Source organism: Mastigoproctus giganteus, chromosome 9 (assembly GCF_048544385.1).
Source record: "Mastigoproctus giganteus isolate SK-2022 chromosome 9, ASM4854438v1, whole genome shotgun sequence".
Taxonomy (NCBI): Eukaryota; Metazoa; Arthropoda; class Arachnida; order Uropygi; family Thelyphonidae; genus Mastigoproctus; species Mastigoproctus giganteus.
In genome coordinates this window covers 91,599,457-91,620,304 of record NC_143583.1, presented here as the reverse complement: position 1 = coordinate 91,620,304, position 20,848 = coordinate 91,599,457, and the positions used below count along the sequence as shown (strand labels likewise).

Below are 20,848 nucleotides of genomic sequence, written 5' to 3'. Positions count from 1 at the left end.
ATTTCCTATGAATCATATGTAGCAGTAAATTTCATTTAATTTCATGTGGTACCTTAAAGGAATGAAGAAGACATCAAAGGACTTTTTTTGGCAAAAAATGCCAACTTCTCTCTCTCTCTCTCTCTCTCTCTCTCTCTCTCTCTCTGTATGTGCACACACACAACACATGCTCTGCTCATTTTGCTATTAATATTAATCAGGCATAATGATGCAAGGAAGCAAACTTATTCTGTGTCAATAAATAAATAAAAAACCTGAATCTATTGCCGTTGCTAAAAAGTAACCATCCAATTTTTCCTTGACCTTCATTAGATTCACTATCTCACATTAGCTGAGGTATAAAGAGTCTAGTGAAGTTCAGGATCAGATTATTCCAGTGATCAACAGCACACTTCCCAAATAATGAATTTCATGAGACATGATCTTGTGTGCATAAGATTTTTTAGGCAAGGCTTCCAGGCCTGAATATACTATTCCAAATGTGGTCTTACTATTATTTTCTAAAAAGTAATGATGACATCCTTCTTCCTACTTACGTAGGTCCATAATGTTATTGATAGCACACAGTGAGCCTTTGTGTCTGTTTGTACCATAATATTTAATTCTTTCTCTAACAAAAATAAAAACTGTTAGTCTTTTGTATTTAAAAATTTTGCCATTTTACTGCCAGAAAAATCAAATATTTCTAAGAATAGATAATTTAAAACGTCAGTTTGAAACTACAGTGGGAACTCAACTTACGATGACATCAACATCCAATATTCTCAGAAACCAATATACCTTCTATACGATTGTTTATTTTAAGAACCAGTGATATTTGCAGGTACCGATGGCTTTCCGATATAGTTGGAACGATACATGGGTGGAAGTTTTCAGACGCGTGGCGCACGGAACATCACTCATACAATTAGTGTCTTTTTTATTGTTCAACGCATGGTGCACGAAACATATCTCGTATGATTGTTTCAGATCTATGACGATCTGAAACTTAAAGCTCCATCAACCAGTGACAGTACTGTGCACTTTGAAGATTTTAATGCCAGCAGAGGCTGGTTCGAGTGCTTCAAAAAAAGGGCAAATATCAAGTGTTGAGAGGCTTGGGGAGGCATTGTGCTGATTGAAAAAAAAAAAAAAAAAAGCAGCTGAGACATTTAAAATTGAATTCCAAGAGTTTTTTGATCAGGAGGGTTATCTTCCCCAGCAGGTTTTTAACATTGACGAAACCGGCCTCTTCTGGAAGCAAATGCCCAGGAGAACGTACATCACTAAGTATGAGGCTAGTTTACCTGGGCATAAACCTATGAAAGATAGGCTCACTCTCCTGTTGGGTGCCAGTGCCTCTTGAGATTTTAAGCTGAAGCCTTTGCTTGTATATCACTAACACCCCCAGAATATTTAAACAATAAAAGGTCGGCAAAGGCATGCTGGGAGTGTTTTGGCACAGTAACAAGAAGGGCTGGGTTACAGGATATGTCTTCAATGAATGGGAGCTTGAAGCTTTCTGTCCTTCAGGGAAGAGTTATCTTGAGAGAAATAAGTTCCTGTGAAAGCACTGCTGCTGGATAATGTGCAGGCCTTGTTCAATCTTTTGAGGCACAATTTGACTTTGTTCACGTCAAATTTTTGCCACCCAACACCACTCCTCTTCTTCAACCAATGGACCAGCAAGTAATTGCAAACTTCAAGAAAATCTACACCACAAATGTTCCCAAGTTGCTTTGAAGCGACCGCCGGTGAAAATGCTCTCACCCTCAAATATTTTTGGAGGTCGAAGTTTAACATGCTGAATTGTGTGAGGCTGATTGTAAGTTCTTGGAATGATGTAGTAGTAGTAGCACTGGCATGTGATGCAAGAAAGCAAGTGTATGAGCTTATGCAGCATCAGCCAAAAAAAAAAAAAAAAAAAAAATCACACCATTCCCTCCAAATGCCTGTCCAGTTCCTCCCTAAATTTATTCAACCTATCAACTTCCACAACGACAGATGGAAGTTTGTCCCAGCAATTAACCACATGCTGGCTAAAGGCAAATTTCCGTACATCTATTCTTCATCTGTCTTTTCTTAATTTGAATTTATGCCCCCTTAGGTTCGTAATCTGAACAAGTGGAAGGATCCCATCAGAATTCAGTGTGCTGAACCCATTCAAGGCCTTATATACCTCAATCAGATCACCGCGCAGGTGCCTAGGCTCCAGCCACTGCAATTTGCAGAACTTAAGCCTCTCTTGGTAAGAGGATCCCTTCATTCCCCTCACCAATCTTGTTGCCCTTCTCTGTACACGCTCAAGTAAATCTACATCCTTCCTAAAATGAGGCCTCCAGACCTGTACACAGTACTCAAGGCGTGGCCTGACCATTGCCTTATACAGAGGGATAATCACCTCCTTTTTCCTGCTAGCAAAATTCCTATATATCATTGACAAAACCCCGTGACCTGCCCTGGCAGCCTGTCTGCATTGTTCAGAAAACTTCATATCTGACTGCACAATTACTCCCAGGTCTTTTTCATTTTCTACCACCTTAAGTGTAGTACCACACAGTTGGTACGTTTCTCTGGGGTTACTTCTACCCATTTGCAGTACTTTGCATTTGTCAAGGTTAAACTTCAGTTGCCACTTCTTCACCCATCTACCCAAATTATCTAGATCCTGTTGCAGTAGCACACTGCCATTACTGTCATTAACAACCCTGCCAACCTTTGTATCATCTGCAAACTTCGACATTAAGCCTGATATACCTTCATCAATATCATTGATAAATATACAAAACAACAGTGGACCTAACACCGAATCCTGTGAGACTCCACTAATAACATTAGTCCAAGAAGAGCAGCACCCATTGATTACCACCCTCTGTCTTCTCCCACTTAACCATCCTTTTATCCATTGTAGCAACTTACCCTTAATACCATTCTGCTCCAATTTGTACAATAGTCTTCCATGCACAACAGTGTCAAAAGCTTTCCTGAAATCCAAATATATGATATCAAAATTATTTTTTGCATCCAGTTCCTTTGTAACCACATCATAATATCCTATCAAATTTGTCAGACAAGACTTTCCCTTAACAAACCCATGCTGTGTCTGAATTATTGCTGCAGTCTTGTCTAGATGATCCTGCAATGCATCTTTAACAAGTGACTCCATTATTTTACCCGGAACAGAAGTTAAACTAACTGGTCTGTAATTACTCGTGTCACCCTTCGATCCCCCTTTGTGAATTGGGGATACATTTGCACATCTCCAGTCCGTGGGAACCTCCCCTGAGTCCAAGGGTGCTCTCATAATTATGGCTAAGGGTTTGCTTAGTTGCTTTGCCGCCTCCTTTAATATAACTGGATAGATCCCATCCACCCTAGGTGCTTTTCTTATGTTTAACTTCAACAATTTCTCCTCCACTTTGCTTTCAGTTATTCCAAAATCATTAAGTATCCTGCTACAATTTGATAACCTTCTGCCATTTTCAAACCCTAATAATTCCTCATGTGTGAATCTAGATGGAAAATACTCATTCAGTTTGTTTGCTATCTGAGCAGGATCATCAACAGTCGAACCATCGATGTCAAGTGGACCAATCAGATTCATCCCCTTCCTTTTAGAGTTTATAGAAGTAAAGAAATCCTTGCTGTTTTTCTTAGCATCTTTTGACAAGGATTTCTCGTAATCTGCCTTCGCCTGCCTAACCTCCTTTGTCACCTGATTACAGACTAGCTTATATCTGCCATAGGCTTCTGAGTCGCTTGATAATTTATATGCATCCCATGCATTTTTCTTCTGTATTACGAGTCTCATTAGTTCATTAGATAACCATTTAGGCCTAAACCTTGAACAATATTTCTTAATAGGTATGAAACTTTTAGTAGCTTCCACGATTAATTCCTTGAATGCTTCCCGCTTAGAATTTACTGTTGGTAACATCGTCAGTTTATCCCACTGTACAGAATTTAAAAACTGTCGGAGACCACTGTACTCACCTTTACGGAAGCAAAAACCCTTTCCTTTACTCCTGATGGTAATTAAATCTTGAAGTAAATCCCACATCAGTACACTGTGATCACTGCCACCTAGTGGTTCCTTTATCTGCAAATTCTTAATACACAAATGATCACTGCTGATAACCAGATCAAGAGTATTACTTTCTCTGGTTGCCTCTCGAACATGCTGCTGCAGAAAACAATCATCCAATAAATCCACAAAATCTGACTAGTGTGTGAGTGACCAACCCACAAGTTCCAGTCAATATCTGGGAAGTTAAAATCCCCCATTATAAGACATTCCGATTTACTAGCCCACTCTATTTCTCTGTACAATTGTTCATTGTACTCATTCGAGTCATTGGGTCTATAACACACTCCTACTGTTATTTTTTCCTTTCACAGTGTTTATGTCACACCAAACTGACTCAACAGTGCACTGTTCATCTATATCAACTGGATGCACTTCTTTTGATTTTGTTTTTCTTAATTAACAGCATAACACCTCCTCCGTTTCTGTCCTTTCTGTACACATTGTACTTCCCAAATTCCAGTTCAGCATTCCTTATATCTGTGTGACACCACGTCTCTGCTATCCCAACAATATCCACCTTTGATATCTTGACCAACACTTCAAATTCATCAAATTTATTAACTATACTTCTAGCATTGGTATACATGCAAGCATACATGCTCCTGCTCCTATTCTTAGTTACTCTCAGTAGCTCCAGGTCACTATTTATTCTAATAGAAGTTGTGCAAGAATCACCTTCACCTCTGCCTACGGCTACTGTTAAACTATTAGTCCTTGTATCCCCCCCAAGCTAGCAGTTTTCCGACCCACCTAACACTGCCTCAATAGCATCAGCAAATATTCTTGCACCCTTTCTATTTAAGTGTATCCCATCCCTATAGAAGCAGTCTCTCTTGTTAACAAGTACACCAGGTGCTTAAATTCGGCCTTGGAAAACATCTGGCCTTTAATTATCCATAACACTGACAGATTTTGAAGGTGAGGGTGCTTTGACAATGGGTCTGGAGGTTAGCCAAAAACACCCCGGCATTGAAAACACTGAATTTGATGTGCAAAATGGAAAAGAAAAGTCATTTCTTATTTCAAGAAGCTACAAAAAAGTCGCAAAAAACAGTCCACTTTGGACGGTTTCTTTGCCAGTAGCATTAAAAGACTGAAATGATACTTGATATAGTCCCATCGCTAATTTCATCAGCTCTGCTTTGTTTGTTTTTTTATTTTAAGATATTTTATGACTATTTATTAAATAATCTTTATAAAACCAAATTTTAATGTAAAAATGAAGTATAACATGTAAGAAATACATATTTCATGTGTTAGTGGGGAATGTATTATAGAAATCAATGTATTATTGGTTTCAGCTTACAATATTTTCAACATACAATGGGTTTTTTGGAATGAATTACCATCGGATGTTGGGGCCCCACTGTATATCTTCTGGCATACTAGTTTTTAGCTTGGAGGAGGGGCATAACACTTAAAGATGCCTTACATTGTTGTGGGCTACATGTAACCCAGAGATTGGATGCGCTTGATGTAAAGGATAGCAAATGAAGTTTTATTCTGCTAAAGGTAATGTTTTACATTTGTGAAAAGAAATCCAAGAGCATCTTGCAGACTAGAAGACATAGTAGTAGTAGTAGTAGTAGTAGTAGTAGTAGTAGTAGTGGCACATGATGCAAGAAAGCAAGTGTAGGAGCTTATGCAGCATCAGCCAAAAAAAAATATCACACCATTCCCTCCAAATGACTGTCCAGTTCCTCCTTAAATTTATTTAACCTATCAACTTCCACAACGACAGATGGAAGTTTGTTCCAGCAAATTAACCACCCTCTGGCTAAAGGCAAATTTCTGCACATCTATTCTACATCTGTCCTTTCTTAATTTGAACTTATGTCCCCGTAGGTTGGTAATCTGAACAAGTGGAAGGATCCCATCAGAATTCAGCATGCTCAACCCATTCAAGGCCTTATAGACCTCAATCAGATCACCGCGCAGGTGCCTAGTCTCCAGCCACTGCAATTTGCAGAACTTAAGCCTCTCTTGGTAAGAGAATCCCTTCATTCCCCTCACCAATCGTGTTGCTCTTCTCTGTACACGCTCAAGCAAATCTACATCCTTCCTAAAATGAGGCCTCCAGACCTGTAGGCAGTACTCAAGGCGTGGCCTGACCATTGCCTTATACAGAGGGACAATCACCTCCTTTTCCCTGCTAGCAAAATTCCTATATATCATTGACAAAACCCCATGACCCGCCCTAGCAGCCTGTCTGCACTGCTCAGAAAACTTCATATCTGACTGCACAATTACTCCCAGGTCTTTTTCATTTTCTACCACCTTAAGTGTAGTACCACACAGTTGGTACGTTTCTCTGGGGTTACTTCTACCCATATGCAGTACTTTGCATTTGTCAAGGTTGAACTTCAGTTGCCACTTCTTAGCCCATCTGCCCAAATCATCTAGATCCTGTTGCAGTAGCACACTGCCATTACTGTCATTAACAACCCTGCCAACCTTTGTGTCATCTGCAAACTTCGACATTAAGCCTGATATACCTTCATCAATATCATTGATAAATACACAAAACAACAGTGGACCCAACACCGAACCCTGTGGGACTCCACTAATAACATTAGTCCATGAAGAGCAGCACCCATTGATTACCACCCTCTGTCTTCTCCCACTTAACCATCCTTTTATCCATTGTAGCAACTTACCCTTAATACCATTCTGCTCCAATTTGTACAGTAGTCTTCCATGCGCAACAGTGTCAAAAGCTTTCCTGAAATCCAAGTATATGATATCAAAATTATTTTTTGCATCCAGTTCCTTTGTTACCACATCATAATAACCAATCAAATTTGTCAGACAAGACTTTCCCTTAACAAACCCATGCTGTGTTTGAATTATTGCTGCAGTCTTGTCTAGATGATCCTGCAATGCATCTTTAACCAGCGACTTCATTATTTTACCCGGAACAGAAGTTAAACTAACTGGTCTGTAATTACTCGTGTCACCCTTCGATCCACCTTTGTGAATTGGGGACACATTTGCACATCTCCAGTCCGTGGGAACCTCCCCTGAGTCCAAGGATGCTCTCATAATTATGGCTAAGGGTTTGCTTAGTTGCTTTGCCGCCTCCTTTAAAATAACTGGATAGATCCCATCCACCCCAGGTGCCTTTCTTATGTTTAACTTCAACAATTTCTCCTCCACTTTGCTCTCAGTTATTACAAAATCATTAAGTACACTGCTACAATTTGATAACCTTCTTCCATTTTCAAATTGTAATAATTCCTCACGTGTGAATGTAGATGCAAAATACTCATTCAGTTTGTTTGCTATCTGAGCAGGATCATCAACAGTCGAACCATCGATGTCAAGTGGACCAATCATATTCATCCCCTTCCTTTTAGAGGTTGTATAAGTAAAGAAATCCTTGCTGTTTTTCTTAGCATCTTTTGCCAAAGATTTCTCGTAATCCGCCTTCGCCTGCCGAACCTCCTTTGTGACCTGATTACAGACTAGCTTATATCTGCCACAGGCTTCTGCGTCACCTGATAATTTATATGCATCCCATGCATTTTTCTTCTCTGTCACGAGTCTCATTAGTTCATTTGATAACCATTTAGGCCTAAACCTTGAACAATATTTCTTAATCGGTATATAAAGTCTAGTAGCTTCCACGATTAATTCTTTGAATGCTTCCCACTTAGAATTTACTGTTTGTAACATCGTCAGTTGATCCCACTGTACAGAATTTAAAAACTGTCTGAGACCACTGTACTCCCCTTTATGGAATTAGAGGTAGTCCAGGATGAGAAAGATTTGGGGGGATTGAAGTTCAAAGAAAGTGCATCACCTTGGAATTTCACATTTCTAACCCTTTTTCACGATGGTATGTTGTTACATTAATGACTAGCATCACAAATGGAAATATAAACAAAAGATATTTATTAATAGTTAAGGCAAAGCTAAGTGATATTTGACATGTGCTCTCAAAATATTCCAAAACGAGCATTTCAACCTTTATGCAACAGTTTTAGTAAACACGACAATTATGGCTGAAATGTTATCAGAAGCTCTCAGTTTGCTTCAGTTTATCATTTTAAATGGAAAACAAAATGAAAAGTTCACCAGGTGCAAACTAATATTTAGTTGAACCGTCTCTGGCCCTGATGACAGCAGCACACCATCGAGGCATTGAAAAGATCAATTTCTGAAGATAATCAACTGATGGTTTGTGGTTCCAAACACAAATTATGGCTTCCTGAAGTTCACGAAGGGTCTTTGGTTTCTTTCTGGAAACTTCAGATTCCACATGATGCCAACAGTTCTCTATAGGATTCAGGTCTGAGCTGTTTCCTGGTCCACTAAGAATTTTAATGGACCGTTATTCCAACCATTTTTTCATCTGTAACAAATGTAAACACATTACTGTCGAACCTCTAATGCAGAAATGAAGCTAAAGTAACTACAGAAGTGCCTACTTACACTTTTCGCCTGATGACAAGGAGCAGAGTCGTTCTGAAAGATGCAGTTACTTGGCAGGTTGTGAAATGGTCTCTAATGGTTGGCAGGAATTTGTCTTTCAATATAGCCAGGTATCTGTTGGCATTTACGGAACCTTTTATAGACTGCAGGTGACCTACTCCGCGACATGAAATGCACTCCCATATCATTTGGCTGGTAGGGAATTTCACTGTAGACACCATATGGTGTGGATGGTATTCTTCACCATGTTTACAGCGAATCGTTTGTCTCTCATCTGAACCATGCAGGTTGAATTTATTCTCATCCGCAATGAGAAGAAATTCAACCTGCATTCAACAATGACTTCCACTAATCGGGGGTCCATTTCGCATGCTCCTTACACCAAATAAATTGGGCCGTTTTCATTTTTTTGCGTGAGGAGGAGCTTCTTGTTAGGACATCAGGCTACAAGTCCATTTTTGAAGAGGTGTCGTTTGACTGTTTCTGCACTTGCTACCACTCCTGTATGTTCTTTTCAGCTCAGACAAAGAAGCTTTACGGTTTTTAAAACCCTGTCCTGTTTTGCTGTAGAGACTCGTTTGCATCCGGTTCCTTTTTTCCTATCAGCAGAACCAGTATTCTTGAGGTTTGGAAAGAAATCTACTTACTGTCCACTGATTACTAGACACTCTGCAATATGACGGGGAGAACATCCTTCTTCACTTAAAGCAACAATAGCACTCTTTCTTCGTGGCATCAACTGCACGTAACTCACCATCCTGACACAAGCAAGGAATGACTGCAGCCCTTGCAGAGCGTGCTTATATAGCTGTAGCAATATTATGTCATCACTTATACATGTCAGTCTTATCTGATGCAATCTGTAAGAAATATTGCCATATACTTAGGTTATTTGGATGACAATTATAATTTTCAGGGGTGATGCACTTTCTTTGAACGTGTGTGTGTGTGTGTTTTTGGTAGTTGTTGGCGCATCGGCTTCTGTTGCCATAATGCACCTCCCAAGGTTTTTGCAGTACTTTGATCCAAGCCCGGGGCGGGATTCGAACCCGCGACCTTTGGGTTGCTTGGTAGGCACTTTACCCACCCAGCTAGCCCGGTTGGCATGTGTGTGTGATCTCTGTTAGCAGGGAGAAGGATGTTATTATTAATCATTGAGGAAAATCAGAAACAAAAGGAGCTCCAACACAAACCATGAGGGATGGGATCCATCTTGTGCTAATTTGCTCTGCGGAATGCCTATTGATTATCACTGCGTTCAATTCATCCCCTGATTCACTTAAGGATCTTCCTAGTAATCCCTGCGTGATCCATTTTCTACAGTAGCCTCTCAGGTAGGATCAAATAAAAAACTTCACTGAAATCTAGGTATGCAGTATTGAAATTTCTTCCAGTTCTTGAGCACTTTTCGTCTTCGTTATGTAATTAATTACTTAACAGATCTGTTTGCAAACCATGCAGCGGTATCTGTCTGCCCTGTTATATCAACATTAGTTGTCCTAGCCATTTTATTGACAACACTCCTGAAATTACTGTATACGCATTTGAGGCTAAGTAATCTTTAGTTTACTACCCTGACACACCCCTTGAAGTTATTTAGGTTTGTATCCCAAGCCTTTTCTTCCTTCTCATTTGAAACATTGCTATCTTCAGAACATCTTATCAACGTCGGCTGTTGTGGCAACAAACAAGGATTCTTGAGGTAAGTGCAAGCATTACTTTGACCCATATCATCAGATAAACTTGGATCCAAATTGCCCTTCTTCCCCCCCCCCCTCCAACTAGCAGTTTCCCCAAACCCTTAGGATACCCTCAGTAATACTGGCAAAATTACTCACCCCACCTTTGTTCAAATGAATACCGTCTCTACCAAATAGATTCCTTCTCCCTACAAATGCAGGCCACACTGATAAAATCTTGTAATCACCTTTGCAAAAGTAAAATCTCTTCCCTATACACTTGACATTAGTTTTATCTTTAAATAAATGCTGCATCAATAGGCGCCTCCGTAGCCAGGTGGGAAGGAGCAGAAGTGCGTAGCACATGCTTCTTGATTAGACCGGGGTTCGAGCCCGTCACCACCAAATACGGAGGATGCGGAAAGGTCAGGGAATGACCACCGCATAGCCCGGAGCAATATGGCCTTAGTTGCTAATGCTCCTAAAAACCAAATAACAAACAAACAAAACTGCATCAATACTTAATGATCCCAGTCACCTAGTGGTTTCTTTACTTGATTCTTAATCTACGAAGAGTCACTGCTGATAATCAGATTAAGAATATTACTTTCTCTTGTTGTCTCTAACATGCTAGTGTAGAAAACAGTCATCTGATAAATTCAGAAATAGTTCTACTTGTGAGTAGCCAACCCACAAGTTCCAGTCAATGTCAAGAAAGTTAATTTCCCATTATAAGATATATTATGATTTACTGTCCCATTCTATTTATCTTTTAGTTAAACTACACACACAAGTAGAGTGGGCTGGTAAAATTTTAGTATCTGGGTTACTAGTGGCAGATGATGCAAGGAAACAAGCTTATAATGCATCAGCCAAAAAAAAAAAAAAAAAAAACCTTCCAACATTATCTATCCATCCCCTCTAATAGCTTGGCTAGTTAAATTTATTCAAACTACTTCAACAACACACCATATGAAGTTTGTTCCAACAATTAACTACTCACTGGCTGAAAGAAAATTTTTGCACATCTATCTTGTAGCTGATTTTAGTAGTTATTAGTAAATTAGTCTTTTGTGCCCTTCATAAACTAGCAATTTTCCAAACAACCCAACGTTGCCCCAGTAGCATCAGCAGATATTCCTGCTTTCCTATCTATTTAAGCATTCTTAAATAGAAGCTGGTTCTGTTTAAGTGTATCCCATCTATGTAAAAACAAACTCCTGTTTACAGACCATGCTGAGAAAAATTCTGTCCCTTGAGCCTTGGCACAGTCTATACAGAACTGAATTTATTGAGAAGGCTCTTATTATGTACTCTCTCTCTTGTCATATCTGAACAAAATTCCAATGACTTTGAAATTTAATCATAACTTGCAGATTTTTTCTTGCCATTGCTCTATATCTGTTAAGTAAACCCTCAGATTGTTTATTCTTATTATCATTAATATCATTGTATACATCATCACCCTTTCTGCCCTTAAAAGATAACAATAACATTATTAACTTTTGCTTCTGGCCCTATTCTACTTTTATGTACAGTATATTTCCTTGTTAATAGAATCATTGACAGTAGTTGCTTCCTTTGGGGTCTCTACTTTTTGCCATTGTCTGATTCTTCTGTGTTGTCTGATGCATGAGGGTCAGTTCTACCAGGGGCAGCTGTACAGGAACTCCCCGACTTACATAATACTCAACTTATGCAAATTCGATTTTATGTAAGTTTTTGCCGGTGGTGCAAACTGAAAAAAAAAAATATATATATATATATATATATATATGAAAATGTATTTTGCATCTGTAGGAATAAATGGAGCTATTGTGAAAATATCGTAATATGAACACAATAACATATTGGTCATTGTTTTTTTTTTTTTTTTTGTAATTCATTCCAAGTCCTTAGAAGTTGAAAATTTCGCTATATTACTAAGCTATATATCTCTCTAAAGGGTCATTTTTATAATGGAAATTGCACTACTCTTTTATCGTTATCATATGTTCCGTTATAAGAATCAGTTTTGAATGCCTTTGTGATATTTTACTAAAGCAAGTTTCTTGTGGTCACGACCAAAAAAACAATAAAAACAATTTGCACTTTGTATTTTTTTTTGGACTTTTCTGTTAGCACAATCTATTATAAATGGGTAGTAAACTTGATCTTATTGCATTTGCGATAATCCCGGTAATTGGAATTCTGTGGGTGTTTTTACGTTATGGTATTATGGTGAAATGTGTTCCCCTTCGCTGAAATCTTCAATCATATAAAAAACAAATTTTCAGAAACTTCTCTTCATTCCTATTTACGTATTACAATGATGAAGGGAAAGGGACCAACTTAAAGTGCAAGTGCTGGCAGTGCCAGGAAACGAAACAAAATTGATTTAGAAATGAAGATGAAAATGATTAAGAAGTACGAAGCAGGAAAAAGTTTGTCATCTATTGCATGGGAATCAGCGTCTCGCTGCTTCAACAATGAATACTATTTTAAAGGACAGTGCACGTATAAAAGAACATGTCAAAGGATCAATGCACTTAAGATCAACAGTGATCACAAAACAGTGTTCAGGTGCTATATTGAAGATGGAACAGCTATTAATAATATGGATGGAAAATCAGATTCAGAAGTTAATTGCCCCCGAGTCCAATGGCCATTCAAGCAAAAGCAAGTATTTATGAAGATATTAAGGATAAGTACAGCGAACCCCAAGCCAAGTTCATGGCAAGCATCACGCTGGTTTTCAAAACATTAACGTATGCGGTGAAGTCGCCAGTGCCGATTCTGCAGCTGCAGAGAAATTTTGTGATGTGTTGGAAAAAATTATTGATAAAGGCAGCTATTCAACAAAGCAAATTTTTAACATTGACGAGACTGCTCTGTATTGGAAAAAAATACTGGATCGAACATACATTGGCAAAGAGGAAAAGACAATGCCAGGTTTCAAGGCTTCAAAAGATAGGGCCACGCTCCTGCTTGGGACTGATGCAGAGGAAGATTACAGATTAATACCACTGCTTGTGTACCATTCTGGAAATCCTCATGCATTTAAGGGCATCAATAAAGCTACTCTACCTGTGCATTTCTGATCGAACCAGAGAGCATGGATAACAATATCTCTCTTTGAGGATTGGTTTAAATGCTGCTTCAGTCCCAAGGTTGAAAAATAATGTAAAGACAAAGACATTCCTTTCAAGATTTTGCTTCTATTAGATAATGCTCCTGGACATCCTGTGCATCTAGATAATTTCATTTCGAACATGATAGTCATATTTCTACAGCCAAACACAACTTCACTCATCCAACCTATGGATCAGGGTTTTTTTTTTTTTTTTTTTTTTCTCAAATTTAAAAGCATGCTGTTTATGCACAACATTTGCCCAGGCATTGTCTGCAGTAGATGGTGAGAAAAATTTTATGTTAAGAGAATTTTGGAAATCTTACAATATTTATCACGTCATTATGATTCAATTCAATTCAGTGAGCACAGTTGCGAGTGCTGCACGAGCATGGGGGAAATTCTGACTGACTTAACATCCGACTTTAAAGTGTCATATTTTCACACTGGAACACTGAATTTTCATTTAATCTCCTCTCACTTTGCATCAAAAAAACACAGACACCATTGGCTGTATCATATTCCACTGCAAAGAGCTCTGTAAACCTGCCACAAGTAATGTATACTGTTAAACCCTTATTCATAGGAGAATTGCTTTCAGCAGTTCTCTCTCCCAACCAAAGCATTCCCACACTCTGAACTCTTTGTTTGCTACATCTGAGATATGATTTAAGTTTAAATTAAAAATATCACAGCAAACTAACAGCATAAACAATGATAATGCTATGCTATTACCAGGTTATATGACAGTATTAGTACTACACTATAAAATTGTTTTGTATTGTGTTATGCGAATGCATTTTAATCCAAAAACACTTATAATATTAATTGTACTCCTTACAGCTGACTGGGCTAGCCAGGTGGGTAAAGTGCCTGCCTGGCAACCCAAAGGTCACAGGTTCGACCTTTGGGTTGCCTCGGCTTGGATCAAAGTACCGCAAAAACCTTGGGAGGTGCATTATGGCCACAGAAGCCGATGCACCAACAACTACAAAAAAAAAAAAAAAAAAAAAGTACTCCTTACAGAATGACATAAATGAATATTAAATATTGTTTATTGTTCTTATATTAATGCAGTAAACACAGTGGAAGTCTAAAGCATTTATGTACAGGTTTTGACAGAATTTTCACAAAATTACTGCTGCTGCAAAAATTCAAATGGAGGGACCCATCCACGTGCAGCAAACTCATTACTGAAAATTTTAAACAAGTCTAATAATACTTACTTTTCTGCATTGAAGAATTCAAGACATACAATTTGTGAAAAATTGAATCTCATGTTTGCAAAGCAATGCATTGCAGGTGTACATTACTTCTTTTGAGCCCCCTCCAGTTATCCATAACATCTAGGTCATTACATGACCTAGATGTTATGCTATTCACTGGAAAATTATTATCTTTGTGATTTTGTTGATAGATAGTCTACATTGCTAATAGAACTTAAGTCAAATTTTTTGTTTTCAGTTATACCTTAAGTTGTCAATTTCTAAGTTATAGGTTAATCTGGGATTACTGTTGACTAAATGTAGAACCTTGCATTTGTCTGCATTGTTAAGATCAGAAAATCATTGGAATCACTGCATTGTAAATATCAGAAATAATAACTGTTTACACTGAACCTTGCAGAACCATAGTCATTACCATGGCATATTTAGAGCAGTAGCCATTTATAACATTCATTTATCTCCTACCCGTTGACAATCTTTCTGTCAACCAGAGAAGTGGGGCTCAAACTATGGGCCATAGGTCTGATGCAGCCCCTTCTCCCAAGAATTCTGTCAGGCAACTTTTTAAAGTTGCAATTTAAACATATCTAGTAAGTTGTATCTGCACTTCATCCATTATACTCTTGACAATATCAAGTTCCTTTTCCTGTGGAGCATCTGGAGTCTCATTAGTCAGATTTTACCAATGAACTACTAGCATTCCACTGTATTTGACAGCAGCGGAGATGGGAGAAATCCCAGGTGCCGTCGGACACGAACATACCTTATGTATTAGACAGCTGCGGAGATGGGGGAAACCCCCAGTGCCATCAGACAACTAACACACTGTATTTGACAGCTGTACGTTATATATACACACAAACACTATCACTGCATTCTTCTCTGGCCTGCAAAAAACTTGCAGCTTGGCCTGCACCACAACTGAAGAATAACAGTAAGTTGAGGTGCCCAGAGAGTGCAGTGCAGTGCAGAAAGCAAGAGTTGAACTAATGAAATGAATGCCAGAAGGATGAATGAGTGTAACTGTGTGAGAAAAAGAACACAAACCATAAATGTTACAGTTCAATTTCAACCCTAGTTTCGATCATTTATATTCTTATTTATTTACCTATTATGCATTAGTATTAAATTTACATTACACACCATTGCATCTCTCCCACCCCTCCCGGTATGTGAGAAAAAAGGTGAATGAGTGAGTGAAGTGGGGGGGGGGATTATATATATATATATATAAGTTTATCAAAAACACAATTGTCAAGTCAAGTGAATGTTTGCATTGTTTTCAAGCAGATGTAGTGAATTTCCTTGCAGTGTTTGTGACCATGGATAATACGTGGATCTATTACTTTAAGCCAGAGACAAAAGAGCAGTCCCAGCGATGGAAACATAGCTCATCTCCCCTCCAAAGAAAGCCAAGTTGATTCCTTCTGCTGGCAGGGTGATGGCATTGGTTTTTGAGATAGTGTTGTCAGAGTGTAGCTTTGAATTCTTGGACACAAGTTTGTGAGAGCTTTATAATTGTTCTCTTCTGTTATGAATAAGTGTTCTTGTCCCCTGGGGAGGGGACCAATTTCTGCTATTAATCGGGTGGTAGGGATGTCATAAATTATACATTCATAAAGAATGTGTCCAGTCTTCACTCTCACCACAGGTGCAGTTTGGATCATAACTCAGCCCTAAGGAGGTTAATTTTGTCTTTAGGAAGCCATGACCTCTTAATATAAAGGTAGTGAAGAGTCCAGAGGCATACCACTTTTGGTGGCTTTGGGCTAACCATTGCTACCTGTGGCAGAAACCTTTTGGTAACCAGACCTCTGGTTTCCTGCTCCCAGTTTGTTTACCATTGCTCATGGAGTTTTATGGCTATTCTTTTTCTTTCAGCCTTGATATTGTTGGTTGTATCAAGAGCTATCCAAGAAATTCTGTGGTGGGGAGGGGGTATGCCCTTTTAAAGTCTGTACTATAAGCCTCTTTTGGCTACTTCCAAGTAAAATGGGAGAGCTCCAACCAGCACACCTGCAGTGCCAGCGTGTTCACAGTGCAACATGCTCTGGTTATAGTGAGAAGTATTGTCCTTTTTATTATTTCAAGTTTATTCCTGTTTTTGATTATGGCCGTATGGGTGAACCACGCACCAGTTCCACGGGTGATGACAGGCAAGAACACTTCTCGGTATGTGATTACCAGTCCTTCTTTTGAGCCCCCTCCAGTTATCCTGACTGAACCTGGCAATCATCCCTGCATTACTTCTCACTTTTTTTGCCAAGTATGCTAAATGGGGATAAAAAGTTAATTTTGAGTCAAAAACAACCCCTAGGTATTTTAGTTTTGATACCATTTTTACGGTTTTTCCATTAATTTTAATTTGAAGAGTGTCTCCTTTGGTTTCCTTTCAAAAATATAGATTGTTTTTTCCGGTGATATCCTGAGCATGTGCATTTGTGCCTACCCCCGCAGTTGCATGAGGGTGGCATTTGATCTTTGCTCTACAACCACTCTTGTGTTTCCTTTTATAAGGAGAATCAAATTGTCCACAAATGCTAGCCCCCCCCCCCCACTGGGTACAGATCCAAGGCCAGAAATTCATCTAGAACAATTGTCCAGAAGAAAAAGCTGAGGATTGAGCCCTTTGGGCAACCTTTGTTCACAGGACGTGTCAACTCCTGGAACCTTGTAAGAACCAGGACACTTCTGTCTTTGAGGTAAATGTTTATTACCTGGTAGAGCTTTTGTGGGACATTTGTCTGGTGGAACCTCCTAAGGACACTATGCCACCAGAGCGAGTCAAATGCCCCAGAAACATATTTTTCCTCTGTGTTTTTATGTGTAAATTAATCTTTCATATACTGTCCCCATTACTGGGAGTAGAGCTATAGGTCTATATGATTTGTGGTCTGTGGGAGTTTTCTCAAGGTTCTTTAATATGAGCCTGAGTACAGCTACTTTCCAAATTTTGAGGAATTTTCCCTCTGTCAGGCAGTGATTATACAGATTTATTAGTTAATGAGGTGCAATTTCAGCAAATGTTTTAATTATTTCCACTTCTAGGAGGCCAAACCAAGGCATTTATTGTTTTTGGTTTTAATTAAAGCTGCTTGTAATTCTATTGTAAATAAAGGCTCTACGTTGACATTTACGAAGTGTGTATATTCTCATTGATTATGTCACTCTGAGTAGGGGAATGCTCCCCAACCTCAGTGTGGATAATAGTATCTAATATGACAATATAAAAGATTAGAAATCTTATAATACCGTATTGGTGGACTAATAATAGAATAGCAATTGCTTAAAAAAACTGTACTCACCTTGAATAAATCTGCAGTGGTATATTGAGAAGAGGTGGTTAGTATTTGGTTGAATTGTTAGCTAAGAAACTAAGGGGGGGAAATGAAGAAAAACGGAATCTAAAATAAGCGCAAGGAGGTAGAAGTGTACACATCCGATCCTTGGTTGTCATTGAAGAGGGAAGAAGTAATTTGAAAGCTTGAATAAAATAATACGATGAGGCCAATAGTCATTACGAAGGACTTTCATTAAATAATATTGTGGAAGTTGATAGCCTTAAATTTATTTAGGCTATCAACTTCCACAATAAAGGATGGAAGTCTGTTCAACCAACCACCAACCTGGGTGCCTGCTCTGTCTTCTACACTATGCCGTAAGGTTGACAGCAGTTGACATTGGCACAGACTATTATATTAGCATTTGGAAATAGAGCTTAACTGTTTGTAGGTATTCATTGCTAGGATTTATACCTTCACCAGGTGCAATACAATGTAAAAATGTCCTGCAGCACTGGTGATGTGTGCACACACACACACACACACACACACACACACACACACACACACACACACACACACACACACACACACACACACACACAGTGCAACTGGGGAACTGAGGTGACCCAGCTTTCGGACAGTAAGGTCAGTGTTTCTTACAACTATTGCAGTAGAAGGGATGTTCTTCTGTGGCATGTTCTTTGATTTTTTTTTATAGCCTCTTGGGTATTCTTGAACTATACCCTTATGTGTGTAGGGTTCTTGGAGAGTACCAAGATATCCATGTCATTTTCTTCTAATTTGAGATTGATCTGATCTACAACAGTTCTTGCTCTTTGAGCGTTCAATTGGACAAAGTATAGAGCCCTAGTCACATTTATATTATCAATCTGGCCCATAGTTGGGCCTAGATTGTATTAATTTTATCATTTTTTGAAAACGGGGACATTTCACATCCCTGATACTGTGCAAATGGTCAGTCAGCTGTGCTGCCTTACAGGTTGCATACTTTGGCTGCTGATTCTTGTTTTTGCAATTTTTGAAGTCATAGCCAGTGACTGCACAGTGGCCACAGACAGGTGTTTTCTGGCTGCAGAACCTGGCAGTATGTCCATATCGAGGCTATGTTATGGTAAGAATCTGGGTATATTCTTACCACGTGTTTGCCATATCCAAATATTTCATTACTTCATACATGCCGGTCTTTTTCTCAGAAACAACCCTTCTAAGTACACGGTCGAAGTGAGTGGTCCTTTAGGCACCTCAGATCACAACTTGTGGGGTCTCTTCTCCAATGGAGCCTTTATCTCATGGCTATTCCCAACCTCTTGTTGTTGGGCCTTACAAGAATGCAAAATGGGATGACCTGCAAGATTTCTTTTCTTCTTTTCCTTGGTTGGATCACTGTTTCAAAACTTCTGATTTCCTCAGATCATGTCAGTGAAATTATTCTTGTCGGAATGGAATCCTTTATTCCACACTCCACTTTAAAATATCGTCTAAACCTTGGTTTTCCAATAAATGTGCTAAGGCTGTTCAAGAGAAGAACGTTGCATATCATAATTGGCTTATTTCCATTTCTTCAGTTTCATTTCCTGTCTACACCAAAGCTCACAACAATTGTAAAGCAGTTATTAATCAGTCCAAACTAGATTTTGAACAGGCTAAGAGTAGAAAACTTGCTTCTTGCCCTAATGTTATCCGAGCATTCTGGTCTCTTGCCAAAGCTATTGGCTGCAACTTTTGCTCATCTCTACTCCCACCTCTGTCAAAACTATATGGTTCTATTGTCACTTCAGCATTGGATAAAGCTGACCTACTAGCATCTCATTTTTCTTCCAACTCATGTATTAATGATCTTGGTAACACATCTCCCACCATTCCCAACACGTACCATTCAATGCCTCCTGTGGTCTTCCGTCAAAAGGAAGTCAGAAGGATTTTGAAGAATCTTGATGCCAAGAAAGCTCCAGGTCCTGATGGTATTTCTCCACTTGTTCTCAAAACCTGTGCTCCTGAACTTACCCCTGTTCTTTGCTGCTTTTTCAAATTTCTTATTCCAACGGTGTTTTTCCTTCTGCTTGGAAATTTGCTCGTATCCAGCCAGTTCCTAAAAAGGGTGACAAATCCCTCTCATCCAATTATCATCCCATTGCAATTACTTTTACTCTTTCTGTGAAGTAATGGAGAAATCAATTAACCACAAACTCGTAAACTATCTAGAAACCTTCCGTCTGATCAAAGATTGCCAGTATGGATTCCGTCAGTATCGATCCGCTGGTGATATTCTGGCTTATGTTACCCATCTATGGACAAATTCAATGGAAAAGTTTGATGAAACACAAGCAGTTACTCTTGACATCTCAAAGACTTTTGATTGTGTTTGGCATAAGGGGCTTCTAAACAAGCTTCCATCTTATGGTTTGCCAACTGTTTTTTGTAATTGGTTATTCCAGTTTTCTCTCTGACTGCTCACCAAGGGTGATGGTAGATGGCTCTCTGTCTTCTAATTTCTCCACTAATTCCGGTGTCCCCCAAGGTTCAGTTCTTTCCCCCACTCTTTTCCTCTTGTACATTAATGACCTTCTTCCATTGACCAGAAATCCTATCCATAGTTTTGCTGATGATAGCACATTGCATTCCACTTTCCAGTTTGAGAAACCTCACCATGCTGAATGAGCTTCAACTTCTCGAATATCCACTACCAATTCTTTAAATGCCAATCTTCGGGTAATTCTCTGTTGAGGGCAAAGACAACTTAGTTGATTTCAATCCTTCTAAAACTGAGTCCTGTCTTATACCTCACAAAAAGGATTCTTATGCTACCACCTCTGTCCCTCTGCTCCTGTGCTTATCTTTCGTAACACTCTGATTTCTAGGCAAGATGATATTTCTCTTTTGGGGATTACCCCGACTTCTAATCTTCCTTGGCACAAGCACATTACAAATCCTCTGCATCTAAAAAACTTGGTTTTCTCTTTAGCTCTCGGTGTTACTTTTCTTCCAGACAGCTGTTTACTCTGTACAAATTGCAAATCTGCCCTACCATG

At 38.9% G+C, this 20,848-nt stretch overlaps 1 protein-coding gene across 2 annotated transcripts in view; it reads left to right on the top strand.

Annotated features, from left to right (window-relative positions):
* Positions 1 to 20,848, top strand: part of Med (Smad/Smad4 homolog Medea) — a 235,207-nt gene that overhangs the window by 156,341 nt on the left and 58,018 nt on the right. The window lies entirely within an intron of this gene.